A 26,947-nucleotide genomic window follows, 5' to 3' on the forward strand; every position below is an offset into this window, starting at 1 on the left:
TTGGCACTTCTTTCAAAAAAATCTGTTTTCTCAAAACGATTTGCCGGATTTAGACTCTTTGGTTCAGATTAAGAACCGTGACAATTTGAGAGTCCTGAACTGTAGTGAGCCCAATACGAACGGAACCGGGGGGGGGGGACTCGCCCGCCCGGGGCGGTCGGGGACGTCTACAGTTGCCTTGGTCTTCTCTTCCCCTAACTCCTTCTCCAACGCCGCCTTGGCACGCTCGTCTGTAAGATCCCGCTCCAACCCAGCAATCTTCAGGTCTGCTTCTTCCTTTTCTTTGATCCACTGGGTGTGCAGATCTTCACTACTGGTCATGGCCTCTTCAAACCGCTCATTGGCGACAGTGCAAGCATTTTGGGCATCTTCCAGCTTCTTCTGCTCGCCAGCCAGCTGGAACTCGAGCGACACCACCTTGCGGCGTCCGTCCTCCAGCTCCAACTTGGCCGCGAGCAACTTAGCATGGGCACGATCGCCAACGTTGCTCTGCACCATCGCCAACACCTCCATCTTCTTTGCCTTCTAAGCCTCCTCCATCCCCCTGGCACACGCACTCCACGCAGCCCTTCTCCAGCCCACACTCTCCTTCTTAAAACTTTTAAGTTGGGCCTTCGTCTCCTCCAACTTTACCATCAATGGTCTCATTTCGCCTTTGGCAGCCGCAGCCTTGTTTAGCAGGGCTCCTGCCAAGGCAGTTGCCTCCATCTAAGCTAAGCACAGCCCCTTTAGCAGTTCGGCCTCAGTGAAACTGGCCATCGAGCGCACTGCCACATCTTCCACCACGTCCAAGAGCCGGTCGGCAACAGTCTTGGCTGGGCCTCCTTCTCCCTCCAGTAGCCCAGATACTGCTGCAACCTGGTAGAAAGCAGTCTTCAACCTGACCCCCTCTCTATCTCCTTGGGGGGCAGGTCCATCCTTTGGCCGCTGCTCTACCCCCTCCCCAACTCCCATCACCCCACCTTCTACTAGATTTTCAGGGACCGTCCTCCCACTATCCATCCCTTCTGCCAATCCCACTCCGGGGGTCTTCTCTGCCGTCACCTCTTTCACTTACTTCAAGGCTGGCCCCTCCTCCCTCTCTCTTACCCTTCTCTTCTTCTTCCCTACACCCTCCATCTCCCTGTTGGCCCTTTTCTTCAACGGGTCACTTGGGGACGGCCTCGGCTCAAAATCACCCAAGTCCTTTTCCCCTAGTGGTTTGGGACGCGGTCGGATTCTTTCCCTCGGGATTGCCTTCGGCGGACGATCTGCCTGCATCCTTTTGTATTTATTAGCCTTGGCAAACATCGCCCTATCCTCCGCCTCCTGCGCCCTCCTCCTCGCCTCTAATTCTACTGGGGCAAAGTCTCCACCGGTCGGCTGAGGACCCAACTTGGCAGTAAACAAGGTTGAGGGCTGAACAAAGTCATCCCATTTGACCCCCTCCTTCTCCCTCCATTCCTTCACCTTCTTCACCCTCTCCTCTGCTGCTGCTCCCAGCTTTGGCTCCAGAGACTTGGTGGGCACTCTCTACACCGTGCGCACTCCAACTTCTCCGTTTGTGGACATGTAGAACCACTGCGGTCTCCACTCCTTTATTGATGACGGCAACCCCGCCACCAGGCCCCTCCCTGCCGCAGCTTGCAAAGTCACCCAAGTTTTTTGCTGACCCGATGCTTTGTAGCATACAAAAAACTCGTCCACCGTCATTTCAGCCCCCTCGTTCACTTGCGGCCACGCGCTCGCACAAGCCAGTAAGATCTTCCACGCATTGGGCATCAGTTGGCCTGGAGCCACCTCCAACCGATCCAACACCTCCACTACTATTCGGGGGAGTGGCAACCTCAAACCTCCCTTTAGCGCCTCATCGTACAAGGCAAATTCCCCCGGTTGCGCATCGGACGCCCTCTCCTGTGATGCCGGCGGCTTCAACTCTATTTCTGCAGGAATTTGGTATTTCTTGCGCATACCCTCCAACTCCTCTGCCGTAACGGTCGACTTGTCGGCCTTCGTATGCCAGTGATCGGGCTTAACCTAGCTGATTGGCCGTGCAGCCGCAATAATTGTGGACGAACGAGGTCACCCCCCCGGCTCCCCCTCGCTTCCCATTCGCCTCTCCGCCCTATACTGCTCTGCCAAATCTACCGTATCGTCATCGCCCAATGGATCAACCCTTGCGTTTGTTGTTCCCTCTTGGGCCATCTCTCTCGCGTGTCTGCGAATAGCTTCAGATGCTGGTGTGAGGTAATTTATGAAATATTGCAACGGTGTATCACTCGACACGAAGGAGTTCACACTTTGAATGTTTTGATTTTTCACAAAAAAGTCGATAAAACAAATAATACCAAAAGCCCAAGGCTTGCCTGTATTCCAAGGGTCACAATTAATTTTCGCCAATTTGAAAATTTTCCCAAATCCGCCAAAACTGTCTTTTCAAACACCCTATAATGACCTATCGTTTCACTTCTTGCCCAACGTCTAACCTTCCTCGCTCTAGGATTCTGCCACGTGTACGACCATGATTCAATGCCCCCTTTCCCTACCCTGTCCTTTCCACTTTACATCACTACGTGCCTCGCCGTACCTCGAGTCCTGCGCACCACCACCCTTCGCGGTCTGCCCTCCTCATGGTCAGTCCCTCCGCTCGGCCACCCTTCGCGGTTGACCCTCTCCGTAGTTGGTCCCTCCGCTCGGCCACCCTTCGCGGTCGACCCTCCTCATAGTCGGCCACTTCACTCGGCCACCCTTCGAGGTCGGCCCTCCTCGTAGTCGGCCCCTCCACTCGGCCACCCTTCGCGGTCGCCCCTTCCCATGGTTGGCTCCTCCACTCGGCCACCCTTCGCAGTCGGCCCTTCTCATGGTCGGTCACTCCCCTCGGTCGACCTTCACCTTGCTGGTCTCTCACCATCTTCTGTTTCTTGATTATTCCCTTTGTTGAACTAAAGCTGCACTTGGTAATGGGGGACTACTGACATGGATAAGCCATAAAGATCATAGCCCACCATTTAGAGCCCAATACACAACTCAAATACTAAGGCCCAACACTTCCAAAGCCCCATGTAGCAATAAGAACCAATGACATCAAGACACATGTCAAGAGAAGGGCAAGCTACATAAACAGACAAATATCTGCAAAGTTATTGCCACTGCACATCGCCACTAATGAAGCCCCTCACAGCATTTATTGCGACAAGCCCTTTCTGTCGGGACAGAACGTCTTCACCATGAACAAAGTAAGCTAAACCATAGACGTTCGGCCAAGGTGACAGGTCGGAAGAGAAAACGAAATGATTACCAGAGGATATAAGCAAAGGTCGAAGACAGAAAGAAGGTTAAGCTTCCTATCTCTAATTCATCTCTACACTCTACTTCTCTCTCTTACTTGCTCGTCGGAGGGTTTGCTGGGGGACTCCCCGTTCCCCGTTGAACTCTTGTGCAGGTCTTCTAGTGGGCTTGGTCATTCGGCCGTAGGATTGAGAAGCGTGGATCAATCCGACCCGTTCCTTGGAACGAACTGTATCATCATGTTCAATTGCACCTATTCAATGGAAGAGTTGTGTCTCTTCATCGAAAAGTCACCATGACTATTTGAAAAGCAACCAATTTTCCTATATTAGCAGGCCTCCATTGCCTTCATTAATAGTTGAATTCATCTTGAAATTCTCCTTTGACATTCTATCCTTCTTTTGTAAAGGAGAGTTCTACATAATAAGGTTTGCTAGACTTGTAGATTGTAGTGTTACTTCTGCAAAGTTCGATCGTTTTATTGTGGGAGATGAACGCCCAATATAAACTAGTGAGCACCGTAGCGGGGGACGAATTTGTCTTTTAAGGAAATTGTATCCAACACATGTTTTGATTAAACAATTTTTGGTTCCAGACTTTTACAATCTGTTAGTAAGTTTTTTATTTCTCTATAAGTATTTTTGATTTTTTACATACGGTTTGATTTGATTTTACCCAAACAATTTACATTATTTTCAACTTATATTTTTTATATAATTTAATAATATATTTGATACAATTATTATGTGTTTAGATAGTACATATAAGGATTAATTCTACCATTTAATTATAATTTTTTTTTAATTATGACTAAAAAAATATAAATCCAAGCTATTTTATTAAATATGTATGGTCTTTCCCCAGTAACAAAGGATAAGTGAGTGACTCAATTACTATAGATAAGGGTCAGGGGTGTAGCCACTACTCTTTTTTTGAACGTAATGTAGCCACTATTCCACCATCTCACATTTGATGCTCGCGTGATTGGGTAAAATAAGTTTAAATATTTAAAATTCAATGTTAGTAATCCTTCGAAATGGATAATGTTTGATGAATTGAATCAATATTTTTGGGGTAAATTATACTGGGTACTCTTACACATTTATTAAAATTTTATTTTAATTTATTTATTTTTAATTATAATAAACAATCCTCTATATCTTAAATTAAATTTTAATTTTATCTTTCAATCTATATTCCGTTATAAGAGCATTTTCAATCTTTCATCAGATTTAAATTTAATGAAAAACTTGTTAGGTTTTTATAATTGACAATTTCGTTTGACAAAACTCTTTTTAGTTGTAATTTTATTTGATCTTTTGTTTCAGTGAAGCTACGAGTGTTTATATGCGTATCCAATCCGAATTATGCCTATGCAAAGGAGTTTATACTAACATTCCGTATCTTGAGCATTACTTGTTTGTCACTTCGCTAATTATATATTGGAATCTAGGGGCAGCGTCCCCTAGCGAGTTCGGGATAGCGCCTAGACGGGCTCGAGGAGTAGCGTCCCCAAAGCCAAAGTTGTTTGACTACTCGAGTGGTCATTTGTGCACTTGAGCGGTGAAGTGGATCATCTAGTATCTTTGCTTGCAAACTAAACTTCTAGGAAATATGTTTTACCACTCGAGCGGTGGATATTGTGCTCGAGCAGTTGGTGTATGTGTTTTATACCGCTATTATTCACACCACTCGAGCGGTAAATTGTGCGCTCGAGCGGTCATTGCGACTCTGTTTAGTATAACCCGTCCAGATTCTCAAAGTGGAGTAAAATACAACGCGTTCAATATTGGAAGGTGTTTTTATATGGATTTCCTTGATGTACAGAAGGTGGTCGATTGATTAACAAATTACATATTGATAAACATCAATGGTTGATTTTGTTCATTTATTCACTAAAAGAGAGAGTCGTTTATTGGTGGATTTTGGATAACTTGAAGCTGAAACTTTGGTGGATTTTGGAATAGCTTATCGTCGTCGATTTGACATCAGCGCTGTGGATTCAACATTGGGCAAAGCAATTCTGAAGTGAAGATGGTGGTGGAAGAGGCATATCGGGTTTGATTCAATTCGGGCATGGATTCATTAGGCAATTGAGGGTATTCATGTGTAATTCTTTTTTGTCTTCTTAGTGGATTGTTTTATAGTTTTAGCTCGTGATTTTTTTTATCACAATTTGATGTGCTCTAATTGTAATTTTTTCACTTTCAATCAATGTGCTGATTTGTTGTTGATTATTTGATTGGGATTGATATTTACTATTTAAAACTGAAACATAATCACGAATCAATATCTGAAGGGCTTTTAGATTTTTGAAAACTGATGAAAATGGAGCTCCAACTATTTCATCAGTTTGGTATCAAATGAAGAAAATGGTACTTTTTTTCATCAAATGAAGGGGCGTTTATCCTTTCATCAAATTTGTAGGTGACTGTTGGGCCGAACGCCCACCTAGACTCCTCTTGAAAATCCTCTCGGACAACCGGTTTTGGGGATGAATATGATGAAAATTTACTCTAGACAGATGACCGACCGGTTGACTAGCCAGATTTGATGAAAGGGTTAGAGTGCATCGTATCAGATCAAACTTTTCTCAAATTTGATGAAATATCTAATGAACGATTGGAGATGCTCTAATAAAGCTAACGGAATTTGAAAGTGAAGGGACTAATATGAAATTTGGGTGAAAGTATGAAGATTAAAATGAAATTTTAATAAAAGTGTAAGGGTGTTAATGAAACGACAAAAATGTCATGTATAGATGAATATGTGAGATTACAACTTTACTTATAGGCCATGTTTGTTTAGGCAGACTGGATTAGGTTGGATTAATATTCCCATGACTGTCTTAGGACTTCGAATCCCTTTGGATTGTATATCCTATCCTATGTTTGGATTGAGTTAGAATTATAAGGAGGGATTAACAAAATATTATCAAATTCGATGTTTATTTAAGGGGATTGGAATGGATAGGACATGGGACATCCAATATATTAACCATAACACCCCTATTATAATTATTGTAAAATTTTACACTAGCATGTGTTATAATTTTTAAAAAGCAAATTTCTTATTGTTGCTCCACATCCATTTTGATTCACTTGAACAAAATTTAACCTACTTTTGTTTTTAATAGAAAAAATCAAAAATCATTCTACTATAAAAATTATATATACACAAGCAATCATTAAAAAATATGCACTGCTATTTTAATCATTCATTGCATAAATTCAAAAAAGTTTTCATTTGAACAAAATTTAACCTTCATTTTTTTTTTCTTTACAAAAAAACATTAAAAATCATTTAACTATAAAATTTATATACACAAGCAACATTAAAAAATATGCACTGCTATTTTAATCATCCAACCTTTCACTATCCAAATTCAAAAAGACATTCATTTAAACAAAATTTAACTCTTTTTTTTTTTTAACAAAAAAATATCAAAAATCATTCAATTATGAAATATAGCTATTTAGAAAAATAATGATATTAGAAAATATAGAAAACTAAGCAAATATATTTATGAGAAGATACATACAAAATACCAATTGTAAACATGTTAAATTAAAAGTCTATGTTGATAATTAATAATTACTACCATTCAAAATTGTTAGAAATAATATTATTATTATTCTTAGATCATCTCTAGCAAACAAATATGTCAATATCATATTGTTAGTTGCATTTTGAAATTGTTTTGGATCTTTTTAAATATTTAAAAATTTTCTTAATTTTTTAAAATATTTACAAATTAAAAAATATTTTATGGATATTTTTTAAATATTTCAAATATTTTAAAAATATTTAAATGAGGTAAATTATATATAGTCAGGGTTAATTTGATCATTTGATGAGTAAGTCTAAACTTTGACTGACTCTCCCAATTTATATCCTACCGCCCTCTATGAGATTGAATAGTCCATCATATGTGGGATATTACATCTTGATGGATTATTAGTCTCTACTTTAATTTTTTAACTAAATATCAGATTAATAATTTTATTAGACTATTAATCCAATCTCAAGTATATATCCGCCCAAACAAACATAGCCATAATATAAAGAATTAACTATTATAATTAAAAGTTGAGGAATTAAAATAAAGTTTTAATAAAAGTATAGAGTTAATAATTTACTCATATTTTTCAAAATCGGTGCATGAATCCAGTACGGTTTGTATCGGCGGCTATCCGAATCCGGGTTCAAAAATTCTGTCACATGACGAATCAGTTAATTTGTAGTTTTATAATCATATTGCTTATCCTTACTGATCCCCGACTTTAGTCCCATGACATTAATACTAATTCCTTTAGAAAAATGATTAGAAGTTTTAATAAGGGTGCTTTATTGAGTTTTAATGGAGGTTGGCCACGTTGTCATGTGATATTTTGATTTTAAATTTTATTATTATTATTTTTTGTCACAGCGTTAGACCTCAGTTAGAGTTTTAAAATTGGAGAGATATATCATTGCTTAATTTCTTTACTGATGTAAAATAAATAAAAATAAATAAATAAAATAAAATAAAATTTAATCCCATGACTCAGTGCCACTAGGCCTCGTTTGGGAAGCGACTGGTTTAGCTAAAAAGCTAAAAAGTTACTAAAAAAATCAAAAAGTTAACAACTCATACCAAAAGTCAAAGATTCTCTTTTCTCTCTACTTTTTGCACATCTTTCGTAAAAAGTTAAAAAGTCATCCCAAACATATTAATTTTTTTAACTCATATTTTAGCCAAATAACTAAAAAATTACTAAATTAACTTGTTCCCAAACAAAGCCATATCTTCCTTATCAGACATGACATGATCTCAACTCCTTGATTTTACAAATTACACATGCTTTTGAAAAAGATCAAATATAGCTTTAGTTTTTAAAATATGCGTTATTTTTTTATTTTAGTTTCTTAAATTTTAATTTTATTATTTTGGTCAATGTAGTCTCAAGGTTAACGTCCGTCTACATTGGTAACATAAATATGAATAAAAGAGAGTTTTAGTCCATAAAGTATGCGTTTTTTGTCAGTTTAATCCTTCAAATTTTAAATTTTATCAATTTGGTTCTCCAAAATTGTCAATTTGAGTCAATTTGGTCGCAACTCAAATTGACAATTTTTATTATCAAAATTTAAAATTTGAGAGTCTAAAATGATAAGAAATGTATACTTTGGGGACCAAAACTGTCTTTTATCGAATGATAAAATGCTTTTTCCGTTATCTATTTCAATGGACGTTAAATATATGACTAAATTGACTCAAATTGACAACTTTAAGAATCAAAATGACAAAATTAAAACTTGAAATATTAAAATGATAAAAAAATACATACTTTAAGAATTAAAATTGTCTTTATCCTTTTGAAAACAACCCATCTTAAGAACATAACAAGAACCGTAGTTTTAAGAAAATTTTAAATAGAACCGCTTCTCTCCAGTCCACATCAAACTGGAAGGTGTTGTTGCGTTTCTATGGGCCCATCACAGAACCCACACATTTAATATGTAGGGCTTGTCGAGTATTTCATCTCTGCAAAAAATCACATTGATCGGATATCGATAGCCACTCAATCAAACATATTTGTATCGACGGCAAGTATGATTTTTAAAATAAATTATTTATACAAATGTGATCTGAACGAGTGATTATCGATATCCGATTAACATGATTTTTTTATAGAGATGAAGTATTTGACGAGCCATACATATTGAATAGTTCGAATTGTCGATGGGGAGTTCGTAGTGAGCCCATGGAGGCCCAGCAACACCCTCCAATTGGGATACCCAACTGGAAAGGAGCCTCTCCCAGTTTTAAACTTCTTTGGACTGAATTGTAAAGAACTTGATCTAGGGCTCCTTAATCCTCTTGCAAGAGTTTTTGTTTTTTTTTTTTTACTAATCAATGTATCATGCAATAAACAAACTATGAAATGTGCCTATGAAGGACTCACTTCAACAATGTGATAAATGTCAAATCAACAAGTAAGAAAGAATTATAAAATTTATTAATTTGTATAATATTACTCTTTCAAATAATAACTACTAAACTATGGCCCTGTTTGGTAGAGCTGTGGGAAAGTGTTTATAACTTATACCTTAACAGCTTATAGCTTATAACTATGAACATAAGCTGATTTCTGACTTATAAATTAAGCTTCTCCTACCCCACTCAAAGAATAAGTTGATTTCTGACTTATAAAATGTTGTAAGCTGTATTGTTAAGCTAAACCAAACACATCAAAATAGCTTAAATTAAGCTGAAAGCTGAAATAAGCTGAAATTAAGTTGTACCAAACAGGGCCTATGAAGTGAGAAAACTATATTTATTAATCTGGTGAAACATAAGACAAAATACAAAATACAATTTGTGTCACATTCAAAAGAAAAAAAGGAAACGAACTAAATGTCCAAGGAGTGTTGAAATAATTTTGCTTTAAGTTAGCCATCCACACTTTCGACATTTGCCTACAATGCTTGTAGCACTTGCACCCTTTTTAAAACTTTTAGGAAGTGTACTTGAATCATTATTATGTTTTGGAAAACCTTTGGTGTTGTTATGGTTTGGTTTTGGAGGAGTATAATCTGAATTAAACTTGTTGGGTTTGGTTGTTCGCGTTTATTCTTGTCAAAAGTTCTTTGGAGACTTAGAAATTTCATCCTAGGGTCGACACCAGCCTTCCTAGGGTCGACCCTTACTTGTTGGTGAAGTTCTGGAGGAGTTGCTGGAAAATAGGGTAGACACCAGACTGGGAGAGGGTCGACCCTCTTCTGTCTGTGTGTTGGTTGCTGGAACATAGGGTAGACACCAGTCTGGAATAGGGTCGACACCAGCAGAGCAGTCAAGCTTAGTTTTCCCAGATTTTCCCTCTTTGGTGTCGACACCATTGTTGCAGGGGTCGACCCCTGCAGATTTTTTTTTCAGACTTTAGTCCAACTTTTGGCCCTACTTTTTGGGGGTTTTGACTTGATATTTTGGGTTGACTTTGGGACTTATTTCTAATTTTACCTAGTGCTATAAATAGGCCCTCACTTGACCCTTTTCTTTATTTTCTTTCTCTCTTTTCTCCGTCTAAACCGTGGGTCTCTCTCTCTGTCACGACCCAAACCCGGCCCTATGGGTTTAGCACCGTAACCGGCCAGCAATCCGAGATTACCACAGGCCTGCAGAACAGTAGTACAGTAAAACAGAGTACAGGGCCTGGCGGAAGCCAATACAGTAAATGAATAATGTCCATTGAGCTGTGTCAGTCTGTATGCCAAAAAGATTTTTCATGCATTCACATATACAAACAGTACAGAACGGTATGCACAATATTTACAATCATTCAGACTAGGGACTCAACCCTAGATAACAGTACGGTAAACATTCAGTCTATACAAAACAGTAGACGGTACAGAAGGGGGAATTGTAAAACACCCCTAAGCCTTAACACGATAGGCTCGGAACCTCGCAGTGAGGCATATAGGCTGGCTTGACGAAACTGGAGTCTAACCCACGCTCCTAGCTCCGGTCTGGTGGCTGAGCACCTACATATATATATAAACAGTGAGCTAAAGCCCAGTGAATAACATAATGCGTAAGGAGGTTATGAATGAAATGTCCTTACAGTAATGAAATCAGTTCATTAAACAATACTTCAGTCTTTCAGTCAGAACAGTTATTCAGTCATATGTGGTACATCCATTAGCATAGCAGTAAACAGTAGGTCTTAAAGACCGAACAGTAATGATGGCCATCAGTCAGTAAACAGTAGTGGTTCCACGAGGGAACCGACAGAGATCTCTGTAACAGTAACAGTAACAGTAACAGTAGATGCCAAGGATGCCACAGTACAGTTTAGAATATAGGACATACATTCATTCAGTAAACAATAGCAGTTCAGTAAACAGTTCAGTTCAGTATTCAGAAGATAATCATTTGAACATATCTTTACACAATTGTTACTCACAGAGTTCGGGCTGCAGTAAGCTAAAGCGTGTCTCCCCAGTCGCCAACCCTACACAGTTAACAGATTGAACACACTAAGCTACGCAGTTGGGAAATATAACAACTTAATCCCTAATGCCTCGGTGTGTTCTACCTCTATATCCTCAATAAGATGTCTTAAACTAGGCCTAAGAATGCCTAGGATGGGATGAGAATGCAAGGAGGCACACTTAAAAGCATTTTCAGAAAAACAGAGTCCCGCTCGAGCGCAAGTTTCCCCGCTCGAGGGTACTGTAAAAGTACTGGATGGGTGAAATCTCCGCTCGACGCCCGCTCGAGCTTGAGACATGACTCCGCTCGAGCGCCCGATCCTCCGCTCGAGCGGACTGTAAAACAGTGCAGAGAGATGCTGGATGCTCGGATTCCACGCTCGAGCGTAACTTCCCCGCTCGAGCGGAAGTGCGAAATCTGGAAAACCCAGATTGCACCTCCAAGCTCAAACTCAAGTTTAAATGCATCAAAACCGATCCTCTTGGGCTGAATTTCCAGAAAACATTTATAAACACATAGAATAACATGGTTCAAAGCTCAATTTGAGAAATCAAAGCCCAAGGGTGTTTAATTCAAATCCAATTTCAAACCATTTTCCAAGAACATGGAGAACATGCAAACATGCATGATCTTAAATCATTTTCAAAGCTTTAATGCTGTTTCAAAAGAGCTCAAACCTTCAAAAACAAGATGAACTCATGGAGTATGACCAAAAGATGGACATGCATGTGAGGAAACATGGACTACAACCTCAAAACTTCAATATATGTACATGCATGCAACAATTAAGGCACAATTCAACATCTAAACCATGTTTTGGCTCTACACTCCATCAATATGACATGAACCATGCAAGAATCAACTTAAAACATGAACAAGAAGACAATGGAGCTACCTTTAGTCTTGTAGTTCAAGAAGGGAGCTCAAATATACAATCTACCCTTCAACAATTCTTCAATTTCCAAGCAATTCACAAGGTAGAACTCAATTTCTCTCCCTCTCCCCCTCTTGGTCGGTTAAGCACAAGAAATGAGCTGAAGCAATGTTTTGATTGAAGTGTATACAAGGCTCAACATGTGTGAGGTAGTGGCCACTAAGTGGTCTAATGGTAATTAAGTCAAACTCTTTAATTAGCTTAACTTAATCTAATTTAATTATACCTAATCAGTTTTCAGGTAAATACACCATAAAATCACATTAATCATGAGGATCATAAAACACTAATCGGTTTCTAATTCGGCCGCCAATAAGGCCTTCAATTAGCAGTTGAAACATATAAACATGAACAGATAATCATACAGTCAACAGATAAAATGCAATTCAAACAGAAGTATTCATTCCATTCAGTTTCAATTTCGGTCAGTCAGTTCAGTATTTTTAATCAGTTCAATTATCAGTCATGATCAATTCAGTTTCACGGTAAACAGCGTTTATCGGTAACTAATCAGTCATTAATCGGTAAACAGTATGAGGGTTGTTACACACTCTCTCTCTCTCCAAAATCGCTTTTTTCTCAAAAGTCTTTAGATCTACTCTCTTGGAAGCATCTTCTTGCCTTACTCTTTTGAAAACATGAGGAAAACTATGAAATTCTCTTTTCTTGCATTAAACAAGTAAATGAATGTGGATTTCACATTGTGATATAAAGAAATGATAATTTTCATGATATAAGAGAATGGATGACTTATTTTTAAACTATTGTTGAATGTATGGAAATATTTAAGTGGAAGATGATAATTGTTGTGCATTATGGATTGTGAAAATTAATGTTTGAAAAACCTTACATGTTATATTGATGAGACTATATTGCTAAGAATTGTGAAAGGCGAAATTGTGGCTAAGTGTAGATAACAAGTGGTTATCTTGGGAAAGAGTAATGAAAAAAATGTGATTGTTGATGTTATTGTGGAGACTTGGAAAATGAAAAGTATTTATGAAGTTATTATATTAAAAATCCTAAGTGATTCGCGATTAGATCAAGATTAAAATATTCTAAATCCCAATAATCCAAAACACACAATCTAAATCAACAAGCACTTACGAAAGTGATTTAGATTGTTTGTTTTTCGGAATAAACAATAAATCGACACATACGATTTTTACGTGGAAAAACCACAATTGAAGAACCTTCAATTGTAATAAAAAACCACGGGCGAACCACCACTAATCAATCCACTACTGAAGAAAGAAAGATTACAAAGATAATACACAAATTACCCAACTCAGTCAATTTGTCTTCAAATCTTCTGTAACTCTTTCACCACGCCTTCGTCTCAGAACTGATTAATCCTGAAATTGAATCCACAACTTCACTTGTCGAATTAACGACTACGTACAGAATCAAACGCCTTTTGAAATTCTACGTTTGAATCTTCGGAATCCACCGAAGAACAACACTCTTGTATGTATTCGATCAACCTCCTTGATGTTTGCTTCTCAATTCATGAGTCTAATACTCAATCAATGTTATCAAGGAAAACTCACAAAAAACTCTCCAGAAGAAAACCTTAGAAAACCTCAAAGTAGATCTAAAAGAGTAATCCTAAAGTTTGGAGAAAACCAACTACTTATAGAAATCCGGATTCTGAAGCTCGCTCGAGTGAAGCTTCTCTCATTCGAGCGAGAAGCTTATCTCACGTGATTTCCATAAGTGTCTTCGCTCGAGCCACGAAACCTTCGCTCGAGCGAGTAATCACTTCTTTCAGGTTTTGATGCAGACGCAGTCTTCGCTCGAGCCACCAATGCTTTGCTCAAGCGCACAATGACCTCTTTCAGGTTTTAAGCTAGACGTAGTCCTTCGCTCGAGCGAGAACTTCTTCACTTGAGCGAGCAAGACAAAACAGCACAAAAAATTACAACTCGATTACACAAGTTTGTTCACGGGATTGACAAGACTTAGGGACCTAACAATCTCCCCCTTTGTCAATACCCGGACAAAACTTTCTAACATAATTTCCTAACCAAACAAAACAAGCTAAACAAACCAACTAAAAACCTAAAAAAGAAACAACTCGCAAATCAATCTTGAGGAACAAACAACTAAAAACCTAAAAAAGAAACAACTCGCAAATCAATCTTGAGGAACAAACATTCTGCACAAAATGATCCAATCTGCACAACATAAACTAAAGAGAATTTGTTATGCCAATTAAAAAACCAGCAAGATAGCATTATATAGTCCATAAAAAAACAGTCCTATCTGCAAAGATACATCATGAGTATCAAAATAGATCATGTAAGTATCCCATATACATGTAAGTATCCCATGAAGTATCCCATATACATGTAAGTATCCCATATACATCAAAACATTAAAACAAATGATAGACTCCAACTCAAAATATATCCCAAACATATCCAACCTGCAAATAGACTCCAACTCAAAATATATCCCAAACATATCCAACATGCAAATCATAATATCCCCAAATAAAGCATACTCCCCCTTTTTGGTCGGGAGTGACAAAAAAACAGTCATATACACCTGCAAAAAGACTAGCCAAGAGAAGAAACCAAAAACTGTCCAAGTAAATACAACTGTCCAAAAAAAAAAACATAATCAAAAACACTAGGAAGGGGGAGATGGTGGATGCTACATCTGAAGCATAGAGAGAATCTGAGCTAACATGGTGCTCTGCTCATCAAGTCGATTGTCTAGGGTATCAAGGCGTGCATCCAAATGATCGAGGCGACGAGTGACTGACTGCTCAAACATCTGTAGCTGGCCACGAAATGAGCGAGGTCGCAACTCGGGTAGATCAGGAGCACCAGCAATGGCTGCCTCAAACTCCTCCTCCTCTGCAATGGAATCATCACCTACACCACATGTACCAGAACCCCCAACCCCTGACATACTCCCCTTCACATGGGCCTGACTCTGGGAAACAGTGAGCTTGGTAATGGGTTTGACAGGATAGGCAAACTCATCATCATCAGAGACAGGAATATCAAGAGAAGTGAGAAAATGGGTAAGAAAACACCCATAAGGAAGACCCAAAGATTTACGACCCTCATAAACAACAATCATTTTCGAAACGAGCATGGTCGGAAGATCTATGGGGAGCCTATGGTCAATACAGTACAACACATACCCTTGCTCCTGGGTAATGTGTGAAGAATGGGAGGTGACATGAATATTCGCACATACAATCAGATTAAGGAGACGAAACCAAGGAACAAGCTCATTCTGCTGAATGAGTGCCCCGGCGATCCAAGTCCTGTCACAACCACAAAGTTCAGATGCGACCTAATCAAAATCAATCCCGGAAGGGGTAAGAAGAGGATACCTAAAATCCGGAACCTTGGAAAGACCAAGAAATAACCGAAAAACCTCAGAAGTGATCTCTATAGGGTGCCTTCTAACCCAAGTACGAAAGTAACATGTTTCTTTCTGAATAGAATGAATGTTGCAATAGAATTCACGAACTAGACTCAGATTTTGAGGCCCGGAAAAAACCAACACTTGATCACCTCCTAAAGAGTCAAACAAGGAGCGAATAGGAAGTAACTCAAAAGCGCTAGACAAAACATTTCTCTCAAGATGGACTTTTCTAGAAACATAAAACTCCTTAAACTGTTTGGATTTTTCTTTGGACTCAAATTTTTCGGTATTGTAACTTGGGCGAGACACGGTAGATTTACGACGCTTGGAAGGAACGGAAGATTCAGCCATGACTAAAACCACCCAGAACAAAAGAAGCCAACAACCCAACCCCAAAACCACCAAGATAGACACAAAAACCCCGTCCAAGACACCCAACAAACAACAGTAGAACACCCCAAACCAAAACAGAAGTAAACAATCAAAACACATTAGTCCAACATGGTGAGAAAAGTAGTAACTCATAACTTTAGCAGAACAGAAATGAAATGGCTAGCAGAGCAAGAGAAACATCAATTAGCCACAGAGAAAGCAATGTATTTAAGCCAGAGACAAGAGAGGAAGAGACTAAATCAGCAAAGTAATAATAAAAAAAACATTATCAGAGTCAATGTATGTAGACAAAAACAATCCCCAATTTAAACAATAAAACAATCCCCAATTTAAACCCTAGCAAATAGCTACAAAAACAAACCCTAGATGCAAGATAAAGATACAAAATCAGTATTTAGTAACCAAAAGTAACAAGAATGATCCCTAGATGATCACAGAGCAAAGACACAAGCACAACTCAAACCAAGTACCACTCAAACCAAAAAAAAAAAAACAAACGAAGAGAGAAAAAAAAACTCACCAAATACCGATAAAGCAGATGAAGACAAAGAAAAAAAAACTCCAAAATCATGAGAGAAACACCAAGATGGAAACAATGACGACCATGCAAACCCTAGGGGAGAGAGAGAGAAAAAAAAAACACGAAGAGGTGGGAAAAAATGAACTGAATAGACATAGATTCAGAATTTGAACCTCGACAGGTCACTCGAACGAAGACTTTCTCGCTCGAGCGAGGGAAATAATGTGCCAGGGTTCGCTCGAGCGAAGATATTGTTGCTCGAGCCAGAAACACACGCCCTCAGGTCTAAAGGAGTAGCAGAAGCATGCTCGAGCGAGGAACTCGTCGCTCGAGCCAAGAAGGAAAAAAAACCCAATTTTTTTTTTTTTTTTTTAAACAAAAAACAAGATACTCAATATCTAGAAAGGAGACTTGGAACATAAGTAGATGATCACATTTGGCCAAAAATGATACTGAGAGGAAATAATCCGCATATCATGACTCCTGTAAACTTGTAATTTAAAAAAAACAATAACACTGGAAATCATGAGCAAAGCAGATAGGATATCATCAGTGAGCATAAGCTACATGAGAATGTACAACTCAAAACCCAACATGAGATCTCACAAAATAAAGTGTGTGTGTGAAATCCATGAGAGTCCACTCAACTAGAGTTAATCCTCGTAGTGATCGGATGGCTGGACCTCCACCAAGTGTAACATAACAACACAAAGAAAATTCAAACCACTAGGAATCACGGGGTATTTGTTGAGTAAACGCGGAGGCTCCCCCTCAATCAATTAGTCCCTTTTTAAATTTTTTTTTTCTTTCTTTCTTGTGGGCACTCACTGGTGGCATTCATGCTCAAGAGTATGGAAACCAAACCAGAGAAGAATGAAATCAATAATGATGGCCTGGTTGGTGCCTCTGAGGTAGCCTTTTCCTAATGCCCGGACTTCAAGGAACTGAGGGAGAAACCGTGGAAGTGAAAACATATGGTAGATGGTTAAGAGACTCAACATCACCCATGATATACTAGTATTGGTCAATTCCACTGTAAAAGTACAAGAAACACTGTTAGTGGTCCATAGAGAACTTTGATCACTTGTGCAGAAACCCCTGCAATAATTTATCTCAAGGATGTGTACAGATTGAGGTCATGAGGTTAATGAGCATGGGCATTCAAAATGAGCTATGAACAATGAACAATGAGATCTTATAAGCAGCATGAGTAGTGTACATAAAAAGTTGGATGCAAGAAAAACAGATATCAATGACAATGAGATTATAGTATCCAAGCACACATAAGGCCAAACACTCACATCTACTTATGGAACAAGAAACACTCTAGTGATCGAGCATGACACCCAAGGTTCTTCTAAGGAACTCAAACCGAAGAAGATCAAGGGGTTTTGTAAAAATATCAGCTCTTTGATGCTCAGTGGAAACATGCTCAAGAACAACAAGGCCTTCTTCCACTAACTCTCGAATAAAATGATGACGAATGTCAATGTGTTTGGTGCGAGAGTGTTGGACATGATTTTTTGAAATGTTTATGGCACTTGTGTTATCACAGAAAAGTGTGAGAGTGTTCTGTTCTATCCCATAATCATGAAGCATTTGCTTCATCCGCAGCATTTGTGCACAACAGCTCCTTGCAGCAATGTACTCAGCCTCAGCAGTGGAAAGAGAGATGGCATTTTGCTTTTTACTATGCCAGGAAACCAGATTATTCCCAAGGTAAAAACACCCCCCGGATGTACTTTTCCTATCATCAGCACACCCTGCCCAGTTGGCATCAGAAAAATCAATAATTTTAGCTGTAGTATCAGTGGAAAACCAAACCCCATACCCCAAGGTCCCATTAACATATTTGATGATGCGTTTGACCGTAAGAAGGTGAGACTCTTTAGGAATGGCTTGGTAACGGGCACAAACACTGACATTGAAAGAAATATCAGGACGACTGGCTGTCAGATACAAAAGACTCCCTATCATACTCCTATAAAGGGTAGGATCACCATCAATACTAGAGAAATCTTTGGAGAGGCGAAGACTGGTGCTCATGGAAGTGCGTGCATGTTTGGCAGACTCAAGACCAAACTTTGACACTAGGTTTTTAGCATACTTAGATTGAGAAACAAACATACCCGAAGGAGACTGTTTAATTTGAAGACCCAAGAAATAAGATAACTCTCCCATCATACTCATCTCAAACTCATGTGTCATGCAATCCGAAAAATATTTCACAAGATGATCAGCAGTGGAACCAAACACAATATCATCAACATATATCTGAGCAACAAGAATATGAGACTTAGAATGTTTCACAAATATATTATTATCCACACTACCCCTTTGAAAATCATTATCAAGAAGAAAGGTAGTAAGTCTATCATACCAAGCCCGAGGGGCTTGTTTCAACCCATACAAAGCCTTGTCTAACTTGTAGACATAATTAGGACATTTAGGGTCCTTAAACCCTTTTGGTTGCTCAACATATGCCTCTTCTTTCAAGTACCCATTCAGAAAGGCACTTTTCACATCCATTTGAAACAATTTAAAGCCAAGAAAACATGCAACACCAAGCAAAATACGAATAGATTCGAGATGTGCAACTGGGGCAAACGTCTCATCATATTCAACACCCTCTACTTGTGTATAGCCTTGAGCAACCAACCTAGCTTTATTCCTAACAACAGTACCATTCTCATCAGATTTATTTTTGAAGATCCACTTGGTACCTATCACATTCATGTCTCTAGGTCTGGGAACTAGAGTCCAAACTTTGTTACATTCAAATTGACCTAATTCTTCATGCATAGCATTGACCCAACTATCATCTAGCAATGCCTCTTTAAAATTCTTAGGTTCAATTAATGAAACATAACACATATGTGATACCTTATCCCGAATCTGTCTTCGGGTTTTCATTCGATCCGAGACATTCCCAATCACCTGTTGAGCTGGATGATTCAGTTTCACCCTTGCTGATGGTTTAAGCTCAGGACTTGCGGTGACAGAAGCAACAGGAGTGATGTCCCTTTGAGCACTCTTTGGACTTGAACTTACCTGTGAGGATGGTATTGTAACAATTTCTTGTGATTGGACCGCAGCTTCTCCTTGATTTTGTGGTTCAGTATCCAAGATTGGAGACTCACCATTGTCATCCTCATTTGTTACTGGAGTAGGGGAACCTCTATCATCTATAACCACATTGATAGATTCCATTAAAGAAGAAGTTCGCAGGTTATAGACTCGAAAAGCCCTACTGGTGGTTGAATACACTAGAAAAATACCTTCATCACTTCGGGAGTCAAATTTGCCCAAAGGCTCTCTATCTTTGAAGATGTAACACTTACTTCCAAAGGTTTTGAAGTATTTTACATTAGGTTTCAATCCCTTCCACAATTCATATGGAGTTTGTAAAGTGCCGGGCCTTAAATACACGCGATTTATGACATAAACAGCCGTATTTAGGGCTTCAGCCCAAAACTTTGGAGGAAGACTCTTACTAAGGAGCATGACCCTAGCCATTTCTTGAACAATTCTATTCTTCCTCTCAACCACTCCATTTTGTTGTGGAGTAATGGGTGCAGAAAATTCATGCTTAATTCCATGCATATCCCAAAAATCTGAAAACGAACTATTTTCAAATTCACGACCATGATCAGTTCGGATTCTTATGATACGCCCAATGGAAACACCTTGTTCATTTTGGATTTTAAGGACTAAAGCCTGGAGAGCATCAAACGTATCAGATTTTTCCCTTAAAAAATTTACCCATAAAAATCGAGTAAAATCATCAAGAGTTAGAAAAATGTATCTTTTACCTCCAATGCTTTCAGTGCGAGTAGGACCCATTAAATCCATGTGAACCAATTCAAGAGGGTGTTTGGTTGTAAAGCTGTTCACCTTTTTATGAGGGGCACGGGTTTGCTTTCCAAGTTGACATGGTCCACACACATGGCTCAAATTCTTACCCAGTTTAGGTACTCCTCTCACAAGCTCTTTGTTGGCTATCTTAGTTAGGTCTTTGAAATTCATGTGACCTAATCTTTGATGCCACAGGTCAATGCTACTAATGATGGCAGAGTGACAAGTGAGATCATTAGTAGTAACAATCCCATAGCAGTTATCAGATGTGCGAACCCCATGTAAGACAATATTTCCCTTTTTATCCAAAATTTCACATTTATTTTTTGAAAACAATACTTCATTATGGGAATCACACATTTGACTAATGCTTAAAAGATTTGCTTTAAGACCATCAACAAGTAAAGCATTATCCAGCTTGGGAAGACCAGCAACACTGATAGAGCCCTTACCAATGACTCTAGAAGTGCCGCCATCTCCAAAGGTAACAATTCCTCCTTCATATTTTTCAAGAGAGGTGAAGTAGGATTTGTTATCGGACATGTGACGAGAGCAGCCACTATCAAGATACCACATGTGTGAGTCACGTGCTTTTAGGGCAGTGTGAACAACTAAACAAGTCAAATCATCTTTCCTCACCCAAATCTTTTTGGTCATGGTCAATGTCTTGGCGTTGTGAACACTCTCATGAATCTTGGTATTCCGCCTAGACATGTAAGGTTGTCTCCTAACCCAAAAAGTATTCGAATTTCTACCCTTTTGAGACACCTTACCAAACAATTCATAGCAATAAGGATGAATGTGGCCATACCTACTACAATGATGACAAATAAAAATAGGCTTTACCTCCATTTTGTTGATCTTACCCACTTTCGGTAGATGAAGAGAGGAATCATCCTGGTCTACCTTCAACTTTCCCTTTGCTTGAGTCTTCAGGTTATGTGAGGTAGAGGCCTGTCCCTTGTGAGCTGTTGCACCATAGCCTAGCCGACTTTTGTCACAACCCATTTGTTGAGCCTCGAGGATGTCTTCTAGAGATTTGGAACCTTTGTTCCACATGGAGATTGTTGCTCTAGCAATACGAAGTTCTTCATCTTTCTGACAGACTATCTCTTCCAATGCAGCTTGTGACATCTCAAAGCTTTCAAGCTTTTCTTCATATGTGGAATACACTTTCAGAAGTTCATTCCTTTCAGTTTCACAGGATAGAAGTTTTCCACATAAGTCTTGCCTGTCACTTGCGATCTTGATGACATTCTGTTTTGTTGCTACAAGTTCTCCTTTTAGCCTGACATTCTCACTCTCACATGTTTTGAGCTTGAGAGAGAGTTTGTCGTTGATTTTGGATTTAGAGATTCCTCGTACAACTTTTCGTAAGCTTGTTGTAGTTCATCGCTATTGATCTCATCATTGTCTTCAGATGTTTCATCATCCTCTTTTTGCTCTTCATTCTCCTTGACCTCATCCAATCTAGCAACCAAGGCAAGGAAGTTGCTGGATGGTGGTGAAGGTGAATCTCCTCTTTCATGGAATTGGCTTAGAATTTCCCATGCATCTTTAGCCTTTGTGCAGTGAACAACTCGTTGCTGTTCTTCATAGAAAATTGCTCCACGAATAGTAATCAGGGCTCTTTGATTGCCCGGATTGTCTGCACTTTCTGTATCTTCTTCAATGGCTTGCCAACCTTCTGGTTCAAAAGCTCTCAGAAAAGCCCTCATTCTGATTTTCCAATATAGGTAGTTAGTCCCATCAAAGGTGGGAGCACGATGCAGGTTCTGACCATGAGCTAATTCCGATGGCTTTGGAAGAGGTTGAGAAAAAGTGGTCCAAAATGCCATGAAAGCACTATCCCCGTCTTCACCGGATTCAGGTTCTTCGGGTTCTTGCTCCGACCCGCTTTCATCATCCCAAGTCACAGTGTAAACTTTCTTTCGATTCTTTTTCGAAGGGCATTCAAGGGCAATATGACCAAACCCTTAACATTCATAGCACTTGACCCCTTGTCCCTTTACAATCTTCTTTTCAGTTTTTTGAGCAAATTTTGGTGGAAAAGTTTTGGGTTTTTCATTACTCTTGTCTTTTGAAATAGGGTCTCTCAAATTAGGCTTCTTTTTTTTCAAAATTTTTTTAAACTGTTTTGTAAGCATAGCCGTTATCTCAGACTCTAAATCAAATTCAGTCTCCGGAGTTTTTGCAGTCTCATGAGCACTAGAGAAAGCCACACTATCTTTTTATTTTTTCTTTGAAATCTGGTGGGCTTCATAAGTCTGCAAGTTTCCAACCAATTGATCAAGCTTGAGGGTATCAACATTCTGAGCCTCCTCAATGGCTGCCACTTTTGATTGGAACCTCTCGGGAAGGGACCTCAAAATTCTTCCAACAACTTTAGCTTCCAGGATTTTTCACCGAGTGTGAAACAGGAATTCACGATATCACTAAGTTTTGCATAGAAATCATCAAACGTCTCATCGTCGCGCATAAAAAGGGTTTCAAAGGCAGAGGTGAGACGTTGAAGTTTTGACCTTTTGACAGAAGTAGTACCTTCGTGAATCGTTTCAAGAATGTCCTAAGCCTCTTTTGCTACCTCACACGTGCAGATTCGACGAAGCTCTTCAGGTGTGACGGAGCAAAACAAGGAATTGAGAGCCTTACTGTTCCAACTCGAGTTTTGGTAATCAGTTGTGTCCCATTTATCAAGGGATTTAGGAATATCAACACCATCAATGGTGACAATAGGTTCACTCCACCCATAGATTATGCAGTGCAAAACTTTCTCATCGATGGATTTTAAAAATGCTCTTATACGAGCTTTTCAATAAGAATAGTTTGTACCGTCGAGTAAAGGAGGTCTATGAGTTGAGTTACCTTCACGAATAGAATCCATAATACTAGTCACACAAAATCACACTCCTATAGTTTTGATAAAAACAAAGAGTGACCCGCTCTGATACCAAATAAAAATCCTAAGTGGTTCGTGATTAGATCAAGATTAAAATATTCCAAATCCCAATAATCCAAAACACACAATCTAAATCAATAAGCACTTACGAAAGTGATTTAGATTGTTTGTTTTTCGGAATAAACAATAAATCGACACAAACGATTTTTACATGGAAAAACCACAATTGAAGAACCTTCAATTGTAATCAAAAACCATAGGCGAACCACCACTAATCAATCCACTACTGAAGAAAGAAAGATTACAAAGATAATACACAAATTACCCAACTCAGTCAATTTGTCTTCGAATCTTCTGTAACTCTTTCACCACGCTTTTGTCTTGGAACTGATCAATCCTGAAGTTGAATCCATAACTTCACTTGTCGAATTAAAGACTACGTACAGAATCAAACGCCTTTTGAAACTCTACGTTTGAATCTTCGGAATCCACCGAAGAACAACACTCTTGTATGTATTCGATCAACCTCCTTGATGTTTGCTTCTCAATTCATGAGTCTAATACTCAATCATTGTTATCAAGGAAAACTCACAAAAAACTCTCCAGAAGAAAACCTTAGAAAACCTCAAAGTAGATCTAAAAGAGTAATCCTAAAGTTTGGAGAAAACCAACGACTTATAGAAATTCGGATTCTAAAGCTTGCTCGAGCGAAGCTTCTCGCTCTCTCGTTCGAGCGAGAAGCTTATCTCACGTGATTTCCATAAGTGCCTTCGCTCGAGCCACGAAACCTTCGCTCGAGCGAGTAATCACTTCTTTCAGGTTTTGATGCAGACGCAGTCTTCGCTCGAGCCACCAATGCTTTGCTCGAGCGCACAATGACCTCTTTCAGGTTTTAAGCCAGACGCAGTCCTTCGCTCGAGCGAGCGAGAACTTCTTTGCTTGAGCGAGCAAGACAAAACAGCATAGAAAATTACAACTTGATTACACAAGTTTGTTCGCGGGATTGACAAGACTTAGGGACCTAACATATATAATACATGAGTATGCCTGATTGAGGAATGGGAAATTGGTATGTACCATGGATTGCGAGAATTGCTATGAGTTGTAGGTATATATATTATTTTGTGAAATAACATTGAAGAAAGAAAATGAGAAATGTATTTATTCAATATTGTTGTCATGTACTTGAATGGAGAAACGTTTTGAGTTGTGGGAAAATCATTTCATTGCATATGCATTAAATTATTATTTTTGTATTGTAAATTTTGATTGAAGATATCTATTTCATGAAAGAAAATAAAGTTGTGATATGGATTATGGAAATGTGAAAAGGGGTAAATATGGTGGTAAATCCGGTTAGGGGGTGTAAATGAAGTTTGTTAAGTTGGCCTGAGTGTCCTTGGTGAAAGACCAGAAAGCCGCGCGGATAGGTGTCGAGCCTTCTAGTTAATCCCGATAAAAATGACAGTTTGGTAGTACTCGCAGAGTCTACTTGCAGACATCAGCCTAGGGATTACCAGTGTCGTATTTACCGCCCTCTGTTGATTAAAATTGAAAGTTTGGCATGTGTTGAGATTGCAAAATTTTATTTGAAAAACTGAAATCTTCAAAGAACATGAAATGATATTTCCTTAAAAGGGCATGGCATGGCATTGACATTTGCATTTTTATTGAGAATTACATAACTGTATATACTTTGTTAGAATTCTCTACTGGGCTTTATGCTCACCCTTATGGGATTTTGGTGCAGGCAAAGACGTGGTGATCCCGCCAAGTTAAGGGCTCAGATAATTGTAAAGAGTACATAGCTCTTATTTTGTTGTGATCTTTTTGTAAAGCCAAGGGCTAATGTGTGTGGGTCCGAGAGACTATTTTGTGTAACCGGGCTATCGCATTGGAAGATGTAAGCCCTTAAGGGCATTTTAATTGTTTTTGAGATTAGATGCTTTACATGTTATAGATTTATGTATTCGTTATGTCGTGAATGTGAATTGCAAGAGAACCTTTTATATTTAATCCTTTTATTGTATATGTGATGTTGGAGGGATTATTGTCATTGATTAGTGAATGTTCATTAGTGTGGGTAGTTCATGTTGAAATATTTCGGGGCGTTACAATGCTTATTCACATTGTTGAAAATTTCTGAATAGTTGAAGTAGGTAGCTGATAACATGACTCTCTTGTTTACGTTGTTGAACTTGGTATCGACAATTGCATCATCCCCTATCCAATTTTGAATAATACCACAACTTCTAAGTAACTCAACATCCTTTGATGAATTGATCAGCCAATCCATGAAGGAAATATAGTCAGAAACATATTCTGGGTAATCATCTAGTTGGCATTGTTTGTATGCAATTAGATTTCTGAGAGGAGATTCTACAGTGTCCGTAACTCGTAAAGGTGGGATTTCCATTACCCCATTTGTGAACCTTATATCGAACAAGCTACTTCTCTTAACCCCATCTTGAATTGAACCCTGGCCTTCTGAATTTCTGATGTTGAATTCATAAACTCCCAACCATTTTAAGAGTTTCATCAAATGATAATGAACCAGGCCAAGTATGTGCTTGATTTCATTGATTGGAATTTCATTAGGAATGTCTAATTTCTGATGCAGTAGTACACGCTCTAAAAAAGATAGGAACCATCTAACGTTGTTATCTTGGATAAATCACGCCTTAAAATATTCAAAACTGAACCTAATGTTAGAAAATTGAGGAGTTCACAAGCACACAACAAAATCAGCCCAATTCATCGGGGAGAAATTTCAGAGTTCACATACTGAAAACTAGGGTCTAATATAGATTATTCGGAACTCATATACATTTAAAAGTTTAAGCCCATAAGTGAAGAGTTCATCTAATGTATATTGAGACCTATTTCTTTTACTCTTTATCCGATATAAGATTCTATCTTCACGTATATTCCGACACGTAATTGGTAAATTGGGTAATCCACATCTATTACTTCCTTCGCCTAAAACTTGTAAATAACTCGATGATAAAAAAAAAAATCAAGAAGTATCATTTCCACAAACTCATCTACATTGAGATTAATAGTTTTTGCATAGTATTTTCAAGCTCTTTCTTCCATTTTTCTTACGGCCCCAATGTATCTATCCACAGTAGTCTCATTTCTTCGTTCAATAAGCTATTTCAAATATTGTAATTTGCACTCTTTCTTTGCATTTAGGTGAGCTTTACCATGGTGACAAGGACCAATAGCAAGTATTTTAGGTTCAAAGGCTTTCTCATTTTCCTTATGAATATACAACACTTGAAGGGTGTAGGAGATATTCGAGCAAGCTTTTCATCAATATAATGGGCGAGATTTTTTTTTTAATCGGCAAAAAAAAAAGCAAAAAAAAAAAAAGAAACTTTATTGATCGAATAAACAAGTACGAAGTACAAAGGAAATTACATCAATAAAGAAAAGGGGAGTGCAAAAGCATCAACAATTTGATTTGACATGTATCTCATGTGAGTAAAATTACCTTCTTTTTTTTTTTTTTTTTTTTTTGATGAACAAATTTTGAAGAGTAAGTTAGAATGGTACTAGCTTGCCGATGGGCTTGTTTATTTCTACATTCAAGTAATTTATCAAATGTGGAGATTGAGGGAGATAACAAATCTGTCATCCATCTGTGTGTCTCTAAGACAGTTCCTCTATAGGAATGCGAGGGGATCTTTAGTGATATCAAGCGCTTGGCAGAAC

This window comes from Camellia sinensis, chromosome 7 (assembly GCF_055761805.1).
Source record: "Camellia sinensis isolate YWXY chromosome 7, ASM5576180v1, whole genome shotgun sequence".
Taxonomy (NCBI): domain Eukaryota; kingdom Viridiplantae; phylum Streptophyta; class Magnoliopsida; order Ericales; family Theaceae; genus Camellia; species Camellia sinensis.